This window comes from Garra rufa, chromosome 20, assembly GCF_049309525.1.
Source record: "Garra rufa chromosome 20, GarRuf1.0, whole genome shotgun sequence".
Classification (NCBI taxonomy): domain Eukaryota; kingdom Metazoa; phylum Chordata; class Actinopteri; order Cypriniformes; family Cyprinidae; genus Garra; species Garra rufa.
In genome coordinates, this window is record NC_133380.1 from 41,671,926 (window position 1) to 41,679,506 (window position 7,581).

Genomic DNA, 7,581 nt, shown 5'->3' on the forward strand with positions numbered 1-7,581 from the left:
TAATTTTGAAAAAACTTTGAACAGGCAGAAAACTGTCAGAAAACCATAAAATAAAATGTATAAAATCAAGCAAATTATATATGAACAAAAACTTTCAGGATACAGACAGGAATAAAAATGTAAAGTGTGGTGTGTGTAAGTGCTGCTGAAGTGGAGATTTATGGCTCAGTGTAGGAGAAAACACTCATTTTGAGAAAACGGCCTTTAAAATTATGTATTGTAATTGAAATCTATTGACACAACTACATAAAGTGCTATAAAAGAAACACTTAACAGTGTCTTTTGTCCTTTTTTTTTTTTTTTACTACTAGTCTGAAAAAACACTGAAAAACCAAAAAGCCCAAAATCTCTCAAAACAGCATTTTAGCCTGCAGTGTCTCCACTTAATGGCAATGTATAGGTTCTTTTCTATGCAATTAAAGTGAAATAACTGAACGTAAATATGAGAATTTCAGATGGCACTTAGAGATTTTTGCATTTGAACTCTTCGTATTTATATATTTATTATTATTTTATTTTATTTTATTTTTTATTTATTTTTTCCCAGGGAGATGCTTTGAGTCACAATGTCCGGTTGAGACAGCTATCCAGATACAAAATCATTGTTAAAAACAATGAGATATCTAATGATTTTAACAAAAACTCTTATTATATTTTAAAAGTTTTTCTGAAAAGTAAATACACAATATAAGAAACTTTTGTTTTTCATTGACTCGAACAAGATAACCTGTTCTTTTCAAATCAAACTGATGAACTAAACAACATTGGGTGAGAATTGTCTGTTTTTGCTGTTTAGGACTCCATTGCTGCAGGCTCTGATCGGTCTGTTCGAGTTACCGGAGGACGACAGCATCCCAGACGACGAGCACTTCATAGACATCGAGGACACTCCGGGATACCAGACCGCTTTCTCACAGCTGGCTTTTGCGGGCAAGAAAGAGCACGACCCCATCGGAGACGCCGTCAGCAACCCCAAAATCCTCCTGGCTCAGTCCTTACACAAACTGTCCACCGCGTGTCCCGGACGGGTGAGTTTAATGACTATAGTGAGCTGAGAACGTGTCCGGAGCTGTTGATCTGAGTGAGTGAGTGTGTGTCCGCAGGTGCCCTCCATGTTGAGCACCAGTCTGCCGGCGGAGGCGCTTCAGTTCCTGCAGGGCTATCTCCAGGCGGCCACGGTTCAGCTGGTGTAGACTCCTCACCGCAGAGAAAGTGGACCTCCGACGCTCTCGAGACACCCAGACCGATCCCACCACACCAGACGCCCAGAGGACTCACGAGCGCAGTGACACGCGGCAGACGGCAGACGGATTTTTAAGGGATTGTTTTAATGAGTTGTGTGATGAATCATGTTTGGGTTTAGGGGCTGATCGTCTCACTGGGGGCCTCTGCTCATGTTCAATTATTGGAGTCCATTCCACACATTATCGTTTAGTTTGGCGTCTCACCCAACCGTACGTCCGGCAGTATTTGGAAATGTCGCCGTTTACAAACATTGAACAGCACTTGGGATCTGGCGGACATTTGGTGGCATCTTTAAAATGAGTGGGGAAAAGCGTTTTCAGTTGTTTTTCCTGTAGTTTTGGAGGTGTTTTTACTGTATAAACAGTTGTTTCGCATTGCAGAACGTGTTAGTCATATGTGTGTCGCATGTCATCCACCATGTTTTGTCTTCATATCTTAGTTTTGCTGCTCTAGTTGTTAATAAATAAAATATAGCACTTGTTTAACAAGTTGGCTCATGTTTGGTTTTGTTCTAAGAAGGTTTCCGTCCCAAGGTTCACGATCCATTTTCCACATGCCGCTGATCTAAACAGTCATGTGATCTAGCTGATCTAGTGTATTTCACAGGTCAATGCATTCTGGAATAAATGCTCAAAATAATCCATGTCAGAAGTCATGTATTGATTATCCATAATGCAAGTCAAGATTTATATTAAAATGAGTTTAATGTGTTGAACTATCCACACTGTCACAACTTACAAATAGATGTTTTTTTCAACAATATGTCCTGCTCTAGTTTTGTCCTGTTATTCATATTCGTTAAGTTATTTATAACATAAAGTCAAATTAAAATGCTTTTGTCTTTATTTTCAAGTTTTTAGATTTTTATCTTTTTATTTTTATTGGTTTATTTTTGGTTTTAGTGCTTCAAGATGTATGTGTAATAGTTTTAGTTTTCAATTAACGATAATAACCCTAGTTTGAGCTCAGTCAACACATTAATTAGCGACAGGCCAATTTATATACTTTTATAGTTTTTATATTTTGAATTATGTTTTATAGTTATTTTATTTTTAATTATTTTATGTGAATTTTTCATTTTTATTACTATTGTTTTATATTACTATTTAGTGTAGCAAATTGGCTCAAAAGAGAAATGTGACCCTGGACCACATAAGGGTCAATTATTATTTTTTTTATTTTTTTTTTTATTTATTTTTTTTTTTAATTGATGTATGGTGTGTTAGGATAGAACAATATTTGGCCAAGATGAAACTATTTGAAAATCTGGAATCTGAGGTTGCAAAAAAAAAATCAAAATACTGAGAAAATCGTTTTTAATATTGTCCAAATGAAGTTTAAGAATGTAAGTTTGAGATTTGTGGAACATGATTTTTACTTAATATCCTAATGATTTTTGGCATAGGAGAAATCATTTTGACCCATACAGTGGCTACTGCTGCAAATATACCTGTGCTACTTAAGACTGGTTTTGTGCTCCAGGGTCACAAATGTATATAAAAATTATAATTGATTACAATTATTTGTCTCAGCTGCAAGCAGTAACAGTTTTATTAACTAAAAACACAATCACTCATAAAAGATTGGAAGTGAGCAAGAACAGTTGACTTGGAGGCAGACATGGAGATCTTTTGTTGTTCATTTGTTTAGAATACTCAAAACTAATTGAGGAACCCTGTTCTACACTATTCCTCCTCTAATTCAGGAGGACTCATCCTAAAGTCAAAATGATAATCCTTGGACTTCCTTTGTCGTACAGGTTGAGACATCTCTGCAGAAGGGGCCATAGCATCCTTCATAGTACACTCAGCATCATCCACTGGTTAGTTGCCAACTCCAAAGATGACTGCGGCACTGAAGCCACAGATAAACCATGATGATGAAGTGTGCTCTTTTCCTCTATGGAGCTCAGTTTTCCCTCTGTATGATGTTGTACAGAGTAGACACCCCCAGAGGCACTTGTTGAAGGGTTGGCTGATCCACCAGTCGCTGTAGTGACTCATCATCCCCCTCCAACATCTCTGAAACATTGAGAAATGCATGGTTTTATACGATTGTAGTAGACCACTACAGTTGCACCCCTCTTAATGGACTGTATCTGATACAACACATCAGACAATCACTAAGTGACTTTAAAAGGATATACCCTGAGCTGAGAGGCAAGCAGCTACCGTCCGATCATCAGGATGGAATGAGAGCTAGAGCTGAGTGTCTTCAGCATAGCAGTGATATGAAAAGCCATGTTTCTGAATGGCAGAACCTAGTGATGTCATGTAGACAAAGAAGAGAAGCGGTCCAAGAACTGAGCCCTGAGGTACTCCAGTAGCTAGATATTGCGACTTGGACACCTCTCCTCTCCAAGATACTTTAAAGGACCTATATGAGAGGTAAGACTGCTGATTTGACAGTTGTCCAAAAGACGACCATTGACACCTTGCACAACGAGGGCAAGACACAAAAGGTCATTGCAAAAGAGGCTGGCTGTTCACAGAGCCCGGTGTCCAAGCACATTAATAGAGAGGCAAAGGGAAGGAAACGATGTGGTAGAAAAAAGTGCACAAGCAATAGGGATAACCACACCCTGGAGAGAATTGTGAAACAAAACCCATTCAAAAATGTGGGGGAGATTGACAAAGACTGGACTGCAGCCGGAGTCAGTGCTTCAAGAACCACTACACACAGACGAATGCAAGACATGGGTTTCAGCTGTCGCACTCCTTGTGTCAAGCCACTCTTGAACAACAGACAGCGTCAGAAGCGTCTCGTCTGGGCTAAAGACAAAACAGACTGCACTGCTGCTGAGTGCTCCAAAGTTATGTTCTCTGATGAAAGTAAATTTGGCATTTCCTTTGGAAATCAGGGTCCCAGAGTCTGGAGGAAGAGAGGAGAGGCACAGAATCCACGTTGCTTGAGGTCCAGTGTAGTTTCCACAGTCAGCGATGGTTTGGAGTGCAGTGTCATCTGCTGGTGTTGGTCCACTGGGTTTTCTGAGGTCCAAGGTCAACGCAGCTGTATACCAGGACGTTTTAGAGCACTTCATGCTTCCTGCTGCTGACCAACTTTATGGAGATGCAGATTTCATTTTCTAACAGGACTTGACACCTGCACACAGTGCCAAAGCTACCAGTACCTGATTTAAGGACCATGGTATCCCTGCTCTTAATTGGCCAACAAACTCGCCTGACCTTAACCCCACAGAAAATCTATGGGGTATTGTGAAGAGGAAGATGCGATATGCCAGACCCAACAATGCAGAAGAGCTGAAGGCCACTATCAGAGCAACCTGGGTCTCATAACACCAGCAGTGCCACAGACTGATCCACTCCATGCCACGCCGCATCGCTGCAGTCATTCAGGCAAAAGCAGCCCTAACTATTGAGTGCTGTACATGCTCATACTTTTCATGTTCATACTTTTCAGTTGGCCAAGATTTCTAAAAATCCTTTCTTTGTATTGGTCTTAAATAATATTCTAATTTTCTGAGAGACTGAATTTGGGGTTTTCATTAGTTGTCAGTTATAATCATCAAAATTAAAAGAAATAAACACTTGAAATATATCAGTCTGTGTGGAATGAATGTATACATTATACAAGTTTCACTTCATGAATCGAATTAGTGAAATAAATAAACTTTTCGAAGATATTCTAATTATATGACCAGCACCTGTGTAGTCCACTGAAGATCTGCCAAAACCAGGTCCATCAGTTTAGAAAGTAAAAGGGGACTTACACAAGCTAAAACTTAAAACCAACAAACATTTGCTAGACTAGCCAACGCATCATCTATCCTTAGAAAGTGATAAACATCTTCCTGTGTAACCTCATACACATAACTTCCCATAGTCAATACAGAAATGTAGACTTCTGACTTGTACCGCTGGAGCTACTAATGGGCTACAAAAAGAGTGAATGATGCTGTTGTCCAGCATTTGCTTTATGTGGTCTGTCACTTCCTGTTGTAAATGGAGTGAACCCGATGAGGGGCAATCTTAATAGGTGAAGCAGTCCTGTATCGATCTGGTGACTGACTAAATGTGTCCTACCTGAATCAGTATCCTTAGTACACAAAAGTTGATTATAACACTCTAGTATTTGGCGATTAGCATGCATTTGTGCTGCATTAAATCCTCTAGAGTCCAATTGAAGATGGGCAATCAGGGTATCAGCAGATCACAGTTTGATCATCCCCCTCTTGTTCTACTTCCGTCCCTTCACCCACCTCTGTATTTGTAAACAGAACCACAATTTTCATTCCATCATGAAGAGTATGAGCTTCCTCTGTTACATTAATAACACAAACACAGATACTAACACATCACAATGACAGAATAAAGAACCAGGCTCCAACATACCTTCTATTTCTCCTGGTGGCGCTCCATCAACCGAACCCTAAATTAATACTTCTCCACATGGGGGTATTTGGGTGTCTCCACAAACTACCACTGGCATAGAAGGAGCAGATCCCCCATCAAATAGCAGCATAACTCTTTCAAATCTAATTTTGTGACAAGGCACTCCCTGGTAACATTTCTCCAGGGCTAAAGTCTGCCACTGCAAAATCAGCTACTACAGCCAAAGAATCAAACTGACAGATAGTTGTCCATCAGCCTACAATACCATCGTATCTTCTTTCACCACTAACAAACTACCATTATACTCTACTAAATTAAAATACTAATTTATTTCTATAGATGATGCATTGGACTATTTTATCTTTCTTTCTATTTTAAAAATGTTTGTCTGGAACTCTTGAGGTTTAAGTGTAACAGGAAAGAGAATTCGATCCCACGAAAGGTCAAGATTTTGGAGGCTCTGCTCCAGAATGACAAAGACACCTGCACCAACACCCAGGGTCATCACTAGGGAGACAGAGGTCATAGGGCCTCGAGGTCTTGGGGGCCAACGATCACCCCGCACCTGAATGTGATTCTGTGATGAGTCCTTCACCATGAGAGGACCATATACACTGACCTCAAGCCTGTAAGCTGACAAACATCCCTCACATTTCACCTGACCACAAACATTGATTTTGCTCTGAGACACTTTCTTGATGTTTCTCCTGCTCTTTTTCTAGCAAAAACTCTCTCATCACTAAATTAAAACTTAAAGTGAAGGCCTGATTATTTCAGGGGCCTTGTCACAAGTCCATTGTTTTTGAATGTCGGTGTTACTATATTTTCACACTTAAAACAATAATTGGTATTCATCTTGTCCTCTTTTAAGCTAAGAAATAAATCATCTGGTAGTTCTTTCTCAAGTGGTTCCATTGTTGCCAGCATTAAGCCGGAGTATGATTTAGTGGACTATAACACTTTTAATTATCAGGAAAATTACTTATCTGTAACAGTTTTGGTTCAATATACTTACCTGTTGATCAAAACTTGCTTTAAGGTTACACTAGAATTTTTGCAACACAACATTTTATCACTTTGATGAGAAGATTGTGTTTTCCTGAATAACATTCTTCTTTGGTAACTGATCAAGCAGACTTGCTGGAATAGTATGTCTCTAAAGAACCCTAACATGTCTTCTAAGTAAAGAGTAATTGCTGAACTTCTTAAGTTTCAGAGGGGGTGTACTCATTTATGCTGTGCACACATTTCAATTAGAACAGATTTACAAAGTGTGAACTTTTAGTTGTTGTTTGTCTGAACTGCACAGTAAAACTGTGTTCTGCTGTATATGCTGTGAAATGTGTTGGCCTCCTTAATGATTTTTTTGTGGCCCCCCCACATCATGTTGAGATCCAAAGAAATTCAGGAACAAATGAGAAAGAAAGTAATTGAGATCTATCAGTCTGGAAAAGGTTATAAAGCCATTTCTAAAGCTTTGGGACTTCAGCGAACCACAGTGAGAGCCATTATCCACAAAAGGCCAAAACATGGAACAGTGGCGAACCTTCCAGGAGTGGCCGACCGACCCAAAATTACCCCAAGAGCGCAGCAATGACTCATCTAAGAGGTCACAAAAGACCCCACAACAACATCTAAAGAACTGTAGACCTCTCTGCCTCAGTTAAGGTCAGTGTTCATGACTCCACCATAAGAAAGACACTGGGCAAATGGCCTGCATGGCAGAGTTCCGAGACGAAAACCGCTGATGAGCAAAAAGAACATAAAGGCTCGTCTCAGTTTTGCCAGAACACATCTTGATGATCCCCAAGACTTTTGGGAAAATACTCTGTGGACTGACGAGACAAAAGTTGAACTTTTTGGAAGGTGTGTGTCCCATCACATCTGGCGTAAAAGTAACACAGCATTTCAGAAAAAGAACATCATACCAACAGTAAAATCTGGTGGTGGTAGTGTGATCGTCTGGGGCTGTTTTGCTGCTTCT

General features: G+C 39.7%; 1 long non-coding RNA gene across 1 annotated transcript; it reads left to right on the plus strand.

Moving 5' to 3' along the window:
• The first annotated feature begins 65 nt into the window (after positions 1-65).
• On the plus strand, positions 66-1,733 carry LOC141293963 (uncharacterized). The gene is made up of 2 exons (XR_012340850.1): positions 66-1,028; positions 1,104-1,733. It is a non-coding gene; the product is annotated as an uncharacterized lncRNA (long non-coding RNA).
• Positions 1,734-7,581: the final 5,848 nt, after the last annotated feature.